Source organism: Watersipora subatra, chromosome 4 (genome assembly GCF_963576615.1).
Source record: "Watersipora subatra chromosome 4, tzWatSuba1.1, whole genome shotgun sequence".
In the NCBI taxonomy this organism is placed as follows: domain Eukaryota; kingdom Metazoa; phylum Bryozoa; class Gymnolaemata; order Cheilostomatida; family Watersiporidae; genus Watersipora; species Watersipora subatra.
Window position 1 is genome coordinate 48313458 of NC_088711.1, and position 12684 is coordinate 48326141.

Sequence of the window (12684 nt, forward strand, 5' to 3'; positions counted from 1 at the left end):
TTGAGTCTGCTGACTACTAGTGGAGAATAAGTCGTTTATGCCTATATTTGTTAATTTATTCGGTGGTTTTATTGGCAACTGCATACATATTTTTGTTCATAATCACAATTAAAAAGTCAGTTTTCCTGGAGTTTAAAAGAATTAGAAAAAGCAGAGAGTATAGTAAAAATTTATTGGTCCGAAATGCTCAAATTTATAAAAAGAATAGCATCAGTCAAAACTCTTGCTTAAAATTTTTGGAATGACATAACTTCACTGACAATTACACTGAAAATTACTTTCTGAGCCTGACAAGGACAATCTCGCAGCCCTTTGCCTAAAATGAAACAAAAAATACTTATAACATATTGAAAAACAGCCTTATTTGGAATTTATAAAAACAATATGTTATTAGACGTTTATTCTAAGAAGGGTTTAACACTTTTACACAGCAGCAACATAAAAAAAACAACCAACTTTATAATCTTTGGATTTTTTGCTGCCTCTGCTCTGCTATTATCTGGTTGAAACATGGTTCCTTGTGGGTGAGATTATTTTCAGGATTGATGGGGCTACTTATTTCTGATATATAAAAGAGATGATCCTCCAGATTTACATGGGCAGTGACAAATTGACTTTTTTTGTCTTCCTGATTGGTTCTTGTACTTTTGCAAACAATAGCCTGCGCTCCTCATTTATAAGTCCTACTCTAGTCTATAGCTTGTTATCTTGTTTAATATTGAAAGCAAAGGCTAATATTATGTTTATGTTTTTATTGCGTTGATAGTTACGAAATTTATTTGTAGTAGCTTTACATTTGACGATAGGTTATTTTTGAACTTAGAAGCCGGACAAAATGTAGCATTTTTAAAGCACATTTGATGAATGAAATGACTTCTCAAGGTTAAATCACTTAGCACCTGCATCCTTTGATTTATGGTAGCATAATAATGATTACAAGCTGCTTACCCTTGGCTAGAACTTTACCTGCAACCGAGCTACAAAACCTTATTTTCCAGGTAGGAGTATTTAAAAGAAAGACTATTTGCTCTCTATCTCGATCACCATTAACCTTACAGCTAGCGGCTTTAAAAATTGGCGATGATGACATCAGTTATCTATCACTTTCCAATGTAAATGATGGCATCAGCTATAACACTCCTCAGACTTGAGCTATGGTAGTCAGTCTAGTTCTCGTGATAATAAATGTACACAAAATATTTATATCGAATGAGATTATCTCAGCAAAGTTGCAATATAAATTATATGTAACCTGGAGGCAAGGATTAGAGCAAAAAATCTCAGTCAAGTTTTTTCAAACCGATAATGAGCATGCTCACCTGTTCAATTTGCAAGCTGATAAATATGGCGCTGCAATGTAACAGGTCATGTGTAAAGAATTTAAAGATTGGTTTAAACATTGCAAATAGCTGCTAATCTTACTGTTGGTTAATCGGGCACAATATTAGCTCACTGCGACATTGCTGTTTTGTAAGCATGTATTTTAGCGGTACACACTATACACTGAAATACCTACAATAATGTTTGAGTATGCATTAGGTATAACTCTCACTGAATAAATAGCTTTCAAGGATGATGTTTGAGGTACAGAAGTTTGTTAAATCAAAGGAGTTAATTTCTACCTTTTTGCTAAAGTATACATAACTTTTAACGAATTTGTAGTGGATACTTCAATGCGCACATGCGCATGTGGATGCGCAGATGGGCAGACAATGCTTTCCTTAGCTTACCTTGAACAACATAAACAACTCACCTATATTCAGTCATAAACAAAGTAAACAAGAATAATAATATTATCATTATTATCATTATTACTATACGGGTAGTTACTGTTTAGCTAGATATGTCATTAGCTTTGTCTACAACTTATCAAACCTCAAACTGACTTTTGTAAATAGTTTTCTTAGAGATCTCCAGTTAAGTATGAGTTCTGCTATTTTAGATAAGTTTTGCTTAAAAAGTCAAAATGAACAAGAGCAGACAACTCACGTCGATGACTTCATTTAATCACATTAATTTTTCAAACTATTCAAGTTGTGTGTAGAAAATCTTCGTTATAAGCAAATATTTAAATTAGTATGATTCATAGAAAAATGAGAGCTAATCTCGCCAAAATTGGTTTAAAAGAATTCCATAAATTAGTAAAATTTTACGCAATCCGACAAATGCCAATATAATAGTCATAAATAAATTACTCACTGATGAATATCATAATTTCATTTAGCTATACCTAGTAACAATAGACCTCATCAAGCATAGACATCCATAATAGTATTACTCGGTAAATATAAACTCGAACCGTCACATAAATCTATGAAAATCCTATAAAAAATTTGGTATGATGTATCAATTTTCTTGATTGCGTAATTTAAGCAGCTCTGACACTTTTAATGGCATATTCAACAGTGTCTAATGCTATCCAAAGATAATTCAATTATGCAAAGTTAATTATATAACATTTAGCACTCAATGACCGTAGGTCTGAGATTATTAGACAGCTGCGTGTCACTTGACTTTGGATAGTGGAATTCAAACCAAGAGATGACACTTTGCAGCAAGTGCCCTGCATTCAAACTTTATAAGAATGTCTTTGGTGGATAGACTTTTGAAGATGCATAGATAAATTCTTGCTCATTAAATAACGTAATTTGTTTTAAAGTTAGCTTGAATTATACAATAGATTTTATTTTGAGTTTTAGTTAAGAATTAGCCAATCAAGTGTCATAGAAATCAAATACCACTATTTTATCCAACCATAACCAAAGCCACTTGCCCCTCACGTTAGTCTAGGTATGAATGACTAGTCCTGTTTTAGCAGTGTTCTGTGTTCTCCCCACATACTAAAATACACATGGTACAAAATCTTACATTAAATCTCATATAAAACATCCTATTCTCATAATGGAAACACGCTACGAAACAATCTATGCAGGCATTAGCACATTGCGCATTAAATGTTTTACTGTCATGTTTTGCAGTAAATCGTATATCAATCTCATTATGTATCATAACAAGAAAAAGAGAAATAAATAAGATATGGAATATTAAATGTACAAAGGATTATGTCTTTGCAGAACTAAAACAGTTGGCCAAATATTTTCAACGGCTCGTCTTTTAGTAGCTGTTGCATATAACTTTTTATGCTTTAGAGCTCCGAAGTATAAGATGTTAAAAGGCATGAACAATGACAATTTTTGAAGACGATCAACTCACAAACCGATTGTTTAAACATAGTTTAAAGCTACGCGTATTGTGAACAACAACTTTAGCTTTAGATTTAGGGTTTAGGTATGCCTTCATCACACATAGCACCTTTGCTGCCAGGCACAGGGGTAGAAGTGCTACTAACATGTTTCTGACTGTGCCACTTGCTACAAACATCTTAAAATATGAACATTGCTAATGAAATTTAAACTCCCGCTTTCTCCCTCTTCTTTTTCTCTATCACTACCTGTTCTCTCCTTCCCTTTTCCTCCCTCCTACTTTTTCTCTCCTCCGTCTCATTCCCTCACTTTCCTTACTTTCCTCTCTCACCTTCTCCATCCATCTATCTCTTTCTTCCTTCCTCTCTCCCTTGAACAGCAAATGTAACAGCGGCAACCATCAGTGAATATTTACTCTTCATAAATTAAAGCGTTTGTAAGGCTTCTACTGAAAACCTAACAATAGCTATTTTTTTAATAATCTATATATATACATTTCTCAAAGTTTGTCGTATGTTTGAAGGATTGATTGTCCGGCTATAGATCCTAAAATCTTGGAATAAATATTTTGTTCCGGAGAAGATTTGATCTCGGACCAATCACCAATCACCAGTCTGACGCCTTACCCACTAGACTACAGAAATCGAATCGTTAGCTTGCCCAGATAAGTCATTATATGAGAGCAAATACATAACTGCTTTGCGTACGATGGGGTCATAGCATAACATCACAAGAAGCTGTTCGCTCACATTATTAAACTAGCTAATAGCGAGCAACTCTCACTACTTTTCATTGTTTATAAGGCAAAACACTTTTCTTATGTCATGTAGTTTGAAAGTTAGAATGGCAAATGTTGTTATATGTTAAATAAAAATCAATTTTCTGTTCAAAGACTTTTCTATTACCCGAGCAAGGCCGGGTGGCACAGCTAGTAGATGTATAAACAATATATACAATCAAACCAGGCTATGTAACTTACCATTAATAACCTTTATACAGATTACTCCCTAAACATTCATCTCGAAGTAAATACGTCTTGTTTCACCTAATTTCTCAATTTTATTATTGATCTTCCATAACAACTTAGGGCTGATTATGTGTAGGTATTAACCAACAGTTAAATTAGTATTTAGAACTCATATACTGTATGTCTCATCGATAGGAGCAGTCATCGCTTGCAGTTAATACATTTTAGGGCAAAAAAGGTTTGCCTTTCATGTTTTAGCGCTTTTACACATGTGACACTTAAATTTTAATTTGGCATTTTCAGGTCAATGAAAGAACTGCTAAAAGTTGAAATTAGCCCAATTTTATGTTGTTGTTAACAATATCTCTAGTGTGATTTCTGATTGGCCCCAATAATTGCAAACAAATGCTGTGAATGGGTATGAGGGGTAAATGTCTCCGAGTCTCACCTAGCCATAACTGAACCTACTAGCAAGAGAACCTCACAGACAAAGACTTCTCACCAGTCGCTGCTTCATGATTATGAACTCATCCATGTTTGCAGTTTCTTAGCTTGCGTTCAACTCATAGTGTAGAACTTAGAGAGCAATTTAGTGTTGGAGGCCCTTCCTGTTAGCACCAGTTACCTTTCTAGGAATTGAGCCAGAACCTAGACCGAGAGGCCACAGTTGCTCCTATACAAAAGTTTATAGGTAGGGTATAATCAGGGACGATTGAGCACTGCGTCACAACCCAAATGCAGATACTACGTCTCCAATTTCTCAAGTTGATTACTGTTCACGTAAGTTAACCCACTAAAGTAGCTAGTTGATATCATAACGACGTACACCAACTGAATACTTAGTCACATGTACAACTGCTGAGAAAATTATAGGTCATTATATATGAAGATCATGTATACAGAGTTGAATTTAGCACTGAAGTTTTATAACTATGTTAACTGTGTTAAACTGAGTGAAAATGCATTCACTTTAAATACATGAATACCATTTTTATCTTAGTCAAAGCCTCTAAAAGCTTACAAAACCTTGATTATGAATATACAGGAGTGCGCAATATTTTAAATAAATTAAACTATTTTTGACCACCATACATAAATTATCAGTCTTTAATTTATCAGCTTCGAGATGGCAGGAAAGACGGGGAGGTAGCAATAGAAGAATTACATTATACCCAGTACAGAACAGTTCCAGGAAGGGTATTGCGTAATACCTAATACAGCAATTTTCTAGCAAGCTGTACTCAAAATTTCAAAATTTTTGTTTTGGCACATTAACGATGCGTGGTAACTTACTATTAAAGCATTCAATAATTCATGCTTAGCAACAAATATAGCGTGCAGTTGAAGGTATGGTGTGAGCTTCGTAAATTAAAATACAAATAGATCTTAAGAAATTGATTCTAATTGGGTAGACAAATTAGATGATTATACCTTCCATTATATCTTTAAATATATTTGCTTTACGCCTTCCGCAGTCTTTAAACCAGATCTTTTTGAGTCTCATTAACTCCTGTGGCCTCCATCAAACCCCACCATTTTTCATGACAAACACATTAAGTAACATGGATTAGCGATTTCATTGTTTTAGGTTTTGATTTTAATAATGAGGCAAATTACGAAAGCAGAATTCTGTGATTAAATAATCAGTCCGATATTTTTGATAAAGATCATCTGCTTCTATCTATTTCATTTAGTTTTAAAACCAATTAAATTTATTTTCAGCGTTTATCTCCACTCTATTATATTCGAGATCTCTCAATTTTTTTATGCAATTTTAGTGACAAGTAAATATAAGCTATAAATTTTACATCATAATAATTCCAATAATACTATATAAAAATGATTCTAAAAGACAAATGGAGAACACACTGCTATATCTAGTATTATCAGTATTAACTGTTTGTAACAGAAACGTTTGTATAAAATGATGTTATTATCATGTTAGTTTGCAAGTCAAGTGATTTTGAAGGCTAATAAATTTGATAAAAATATGAGTTAGTTCAAATTGACTTAGACTTAGTAACTTGCAGTAGCTCAACGACTACTATTATGGCACTAAGGGTGTGTAGAGACTCTTCACCCCTAAGCCTAGAGAGTTTGTTGTTTTTTTTCTGAACCAAAGGTGCTATACATTCATTCAATGTTAATACATTTTGCTACTGTATTTAACAATATAATTCTATGCACTAAATTTTGTAAAATATCATTCTGACATAGAGTGCGAGAGCATTATGAGGAGTCACTAATTACTAGCTCACTAGGTAAACCAAAGATATGGATTATTGTAGTTTCTAAAAAACTGCTTTTCTTGAAAAAATATTTTTAAAGAGAAAGCAACTCCTGGTTGTAAAACCTACATTTCAACTCAATATTCAAAAACTAAGTAATGTGTATACATTTTAGTAACATTCATTTTTTCATAGTAGCAGATGGCACTACTGCCTCCACCATATTCACAGAGACTACATTGCAATATATTATTGCATTATTATTGTATTATTTTATTCTTATTTTAATTCCTATTGTTTCATAAGTACACTGGTTTTGTTAAGTAATTATGCAACCTAATGACATGTTATATCAGTTCGGGTCTGGCAAGAATCTAGGTGAGGGTGTTACAGAGAACATGAGAACAGGCATTACTGACTTTCTTGTGACAGCATTTGCATCAGAATCAATACTGATGTCACTAGCTTACGGAACAAAATATTAAAATTATATGTTTCGTCAATGGCATTTCATCTTGTAGTAAAACTGTGAATTATTAAATACTAAATGCTATAGAAAAACTGAAGTTATCAACACTTTTTAGCAAAAAAGAAGATTACATGTACAGTAAGTCTTTATACAATTTACCTGCAATAAGTAGGTAGATTCCGCATGATTCCGATTCTGCGTGGCTGCTGAAAATTTTATAAACTAGTTATAGGTTGTGAATGAGAATACGCAAATGTCACTTGATAACTTGTTGATTAAAATTTGGCTGCATTCCAACCCACACACAAGTCTATAAAAATGACTACACTGACAATAACTATAATCCAACTGGAAAAACCCATGGTGTCACAACTCTTCCTAACTTGCCACTAAATAATTTTGACAGACTCTTTGGTTCTGTAACTCAAATTAGGAACAAAAGTTTAATAGATGGTCACAAAAACTCTAATTTACTCTAATGAATAAATGCATGTAAACAGCAAATGATACTAGTAAATACATGTAAACCAACTCGTGATACTCATCAATACAGATAAGCCTAAACAGTTACAGTACAGCTCACATTTTATTGTGATTTCAATTCAAGTTTCTTGACCAAATCTTTTCCATGCGCAAATTTTAAAATGCTCGAATAAGTTCAGCAATTTCAATAGCAAGAAATAATAGCTGTTTTTTCTCAGTCAAAATTAATATTACAGTATTTTTATAGTAATCGCCTTAAAACTAAATAAAAATAAATGGCAATAAAAATTGACTTATATTTCTAACTAGCCGAATGCCAGTGGCAGATAATGTTGTTGTCATTGGCTAATTTGAGTAAGCTAGTATACCTATTGCTAAACTTACTAATAAGAGCCGTGAGAGCCAGCTTTAATGACGTCGTTGCATTGCATGCAACGCCGAATTGCTATGCGTACTTTAATCCAGATAATGACTAGCTTCCCATTGCATCCTGTGTAGCTTAGTGAGTTAACTTGTTGCCTTGCGAGCAAGAGGTTCTGAGATCAAATCCTCTGTGATACAAATTTTGGTCGCTAGATTTTAAGCGCTCTAACTGGACACACGGTTCACAAAAAATCGAAAAGACCAACGCTGAGATTTATATATATAGATGGATTCAAGATTCACCAAGCGATCATATGCTGCACGACCGTAGCTCAAGAGGCGATAAGATCTATAGTTATATAACCTTTACTATATCAAGAGTCATGTACATCTCTTTGTCCGCCACTCCAATGCCATCATTGGTGGTTGAGAAAAAAACTGCGTCGAACAGGATTTGTACTTCCAACTTCCAGCTTGTTAGACCAACACCTAATCACCCACACCAATTGACAACTGTCAGTTTTTACTGACTAATTTCCATTGTTATTACACATGATGATATCTCAGGGCACATTAGACTACCAGGATACTAGTAACTATTAAATGAATTAATTACATAAGTTGGTGCAATGTAAAAACTTTCTGGCCTTTAACAAAAACCAAGTTTATTTTTACTATACCCTTTCAGCAGTGCTAATAAGCTTATAGCTAAACACAATACATATAAAATACTAGCAATACTACAGAGCCGCTATCTTCTGATCAGAATATTGGATATTTCCTCTAACACTTCACAAAATTTCTCTTGTCATCGTCGTGGACTTATGATACTGAGCCACATATATAAATTATTTTGAATTTCTCAAGAATATTTCACATTTCAACGTATATAAAACCTTGATTCAATATCTAATGATTTCTATGAAAGTTCAGTACATTAATAGAGTCCCTCCATAGCATAACAGCGGTTACCAGGCTTTTGTGTGAAACCTTGTTCTTTTTGCTTTTAGCTTTGTTCTTGCATATTTTAAAATTTTGAGTTACTGAAAACTTTTATAACTAGCTTCAAGCTTGTAGTTTATTGACAAATATGATTCACGAATTATAAAATACAAGTGTCTAACGACGAAAGGTTATTTTCTCAAAAAAGATTTTTAAAAGCTGCACCCCTTCCTGATCACTGCGTTATAAGACAACCGGAGCTAATATGGCCCCTTTACTGATATGTATGACATATTTTCATAACTAATAGTTTAACCAATACCGTATGTTTTCTATAGTAATTTTTAGGAGCATGATTGAACAAGTTTTATAAAAAAATGATAATATATGTAACTTGACTTATAGGCATTGTTTCATTTTCATTTGTTAAATGAAACAATCAATTTGATTTTTTTGACTAAAAGAAAACCTTTGAAATAAATTTAACTAGTGCTTATATGGTTAGTGTGGAGAACCAGCAAGTTAATTAACTTGCTTTTTGAAAGCTCGAACGTGTTCCTTGTAGACAGATAAGATATAGCAAGTGACAGGCTCCATCTGAAAGACTACAAAGCAAAAATGATTAAAAATTGGTTTTGAACTTTTGGCTTTTTCAAAGCGTGGAAGCAAGGCTACGCTGTATTATGGAGGATATGCAAGTATATCTTTATTGCTGGAAAAATGACTTGTGACCAGCTGATAGATGGACATTTAACAAGACAGCGAGTCAATTCAGCTGGTCATCAAAATGAAGTGATAGCAAGCCTAGGTGAAGGAATTGTATGGTCTATGAAGGAATAGTATGGTCTATGAAGGAATTGTATGGTCTATGAAGGAATTGTATGGTCTATGAAGGAATTGTATGGTCTATGAAGGAATTGTATGGTCTATGAAGGAATAGTATGGTCTATGAAGGAATTGTATGGTCTATGAAGGAATTGTATGGTCTATGAAGGAATTGTATGGTCTATGAAGGAATTGTATGGTCTATGAAGGAATTGTATGGTCTATGAAGGAATTGTATGGTCTATGAAGGAATTGTATGGTCTATGAAGGAATTGTATGGTCTATGAAGGAATTGTATGGTCTATGAAGGAATTGTATGGTCTATGAAGGAATTGTATGGTCTATGAAGGAATTGTATGGTCTATGAAGGAATTGTATGGTCTATGAAGGAATTGTATGGTCTATGAAGGAATTGTATGGTCTATGAAGGAATTGTATGGTCTATGAAGGAATTGTATGGTCTATGAAGGAATTGTATGGTCTATGAAGGAATTGTATGGTCTATGAAGGAATTGTATGGTCTATGAAGGAATTGTATGGTTTATGAAGGAATTGTATGGTCTATGAAGGAATTGTATGGTCTATGAAGGAATTGTATGGTCTATGAAGGAATTGTATGGTCTATGAAGGAATTGTATGGTCTATGAAGGAATTGTATGGTCTATGAAGGAATTGTATGGTCTATGAAGGAATTGTATGGTCTATGAAGGAATTGTATGGTCTATGAAGGAATTGTATGGTCTATGAAGGAATTGTATGGTCTATGAAGTATTTCCACCTTTTTTAATTCTTCAACTAATTGAATATACAGTCAAACATGGATAACTCGGCCACGGATAGCTCGAACACATGGTTAATTCGAACGGTTTCTTTGGTCCGTTCCCACGCAATGATAAATTGCTATAGATAACTCGAGCTCAACACTGTTAATTCGAACTGTTTTTTTGCCCAACGGCTACCGAAACGGTTGTTATCGCTTTAGAAAATCACTTTATTCAAAGCCATAGAGCTAAACCTCATCTTTTCGTAATTCATAAGCGTTGTTATTACCACCATCGGCAAAATAATTTTGTCAACGACTTTTCTAAAGGTTTGGTCAAATTTGATTTATACTGCTATACGATTAATAGCACGGGCTTGCCGGGTCACGCGCCCAAGGATTTTCGCCACGCACATACAAAACAAAAACAGCATGTTGTTTTGTATGTGCGTGGCGAAAATCCTTGAGTGCGTGACCCGGCTAGCCCGTGACGAATAGTTTTCCGACGTTGATTCCGTGTTGAATCAACGTCGGAATGTTGAATGTTTAAAACGTCTTAAAAATTGTTTTTATTAAACGTATACGTTGTCTTAGCTAAAAAAACTATTCATCGTTTGACCTAAACACAGAATACGTGTGTACATTCAATAAGTATCCATTCAAAAAGCGTGAGTGATATACAATGTACCGTTAAACCTCGTAAAACTTTTAATTGAACTGCCTCGGAGTGTTGCTCTTAACGAATCCCAGGTAAAGTAAGGGATTTTTCTTTGGTAGCTTTTTCTTGAAGTTGCATAAACTTCAAGAAAAATCGGCAAAATTGATCGTGGGTGAAACGCTCAAAAGAAAAAGATGTCTTTTCTTTTGAGCATTTCAATAACGATCAAGTTTTGCCAATGTCAATCTACAAAAACGTCCTGGCAATAACATCACCTCAAACAACAAACCAATCTCAAGTGATAGAAAAATCTCTATACTTTTTGATAAAAACGTTTTAAACTTTACATTAGAAGCATTTAATTTGAAACTAGCCATTTGTGCTTTTGATTTATATTATAGTTTGCATATGTACATGTATCTACTAATAAATAAGTAAATACATGGACTTGTGACAGTGCTCTGATAACTTGAACGCTCTGATAATTCGAACACTTTTGCTCGGTCCCGTGAAGTTCGAGTTATCCATGTTTGACTGTATTTGGTAAAAAATCGGAGAGCAGACTGTAGTACAGAGAAGGGTGACAAAGGCTTGGCTTTCTATATTGACAAAGACTAAAACCTATGATTTTAACCACCGAAAACCTTTCTACCAGTGAGTCGTTACTGGTCAAGGTAGTTTATAGATAAGCTATCTGGCTATGCAAGTTGTTTTTGATAGCCGTTTGTCCAACAAAAAACTACAGAGATAAATGTGTCAATCCTGCTTGTTGAAAAAGAAAAATGAGCATTTGTGTAAACATGGTAATCAGTCTTGCTTCACTATGCGCTGAGACTATATATGAAACTCTATGAAATCAGAGGGTCTGGCATCAGTGACTTCTTTTACACATAGTTGAAAACTGAGCATGCATTTAAACATCTAAGTATATATAATTAGGTCAAATCACTTCATCGTTTTCTCCTGCGTCATACGCAATTATCTCGCAATAATCATTGCAAATTTATGCGATGGTTGTTATACGAAATAACAGCAAACAGTGTGAATGCCTATCCCTGTTAAATGACGGTCACTCTCTCGTTTCATAATGCTCACTTGGATTTCATCATACTGTATCTGGGCTTTGTTCTGACAACTATGGACCAGATTTCCAGCTTGCTTTTTATGTCATAACATTACATTTCAGGAACCTTGATAGGAAGCAGCACAATAAAAGGAAGGTTAATCACGTGACGGGTACATGACTATTTTGAAGTTGCAATTGATTCTGACCAACCGAAACTCAACATGGTCGTATAGCCAGCTAAATACTTGCTGCTTTGCTTTCCGTGAAGATAATAAAATCAAAAAGGTTCATATAGAATATTAACAATATGAAAAAGCATATTTCCGAAATCTAAGTCATAATTCTTACCACAGCACAGCAGATATGGAAAATATGGTGTTTCCTTTGGGATCAACATCAATTCTAAGCATAAGCATAATAAAATTTGCAAATTTGAAAATGCTGCCCCAACCTTTTGGCGATACTACTGCGTGGTGCCTTCACGGAACATCAAAAAATGAAACTTTGATAATGATAGGTATTTGTTGTTTCTGTAATGCTTCTTTCCAACAAAGTATTATAGCAAACACTCCCTGAATTCAAATTAAGTTCTTCCTTTCCTAGAATTGAAGTGAAGTTGATGACATTTGCTAACATTCATAGAAGGGTTGGCTTTGCGCAAAGATATAAAACACATTAAGAATTGTATGCACAGTGAGTTTTTTACACCTGCATAAAATA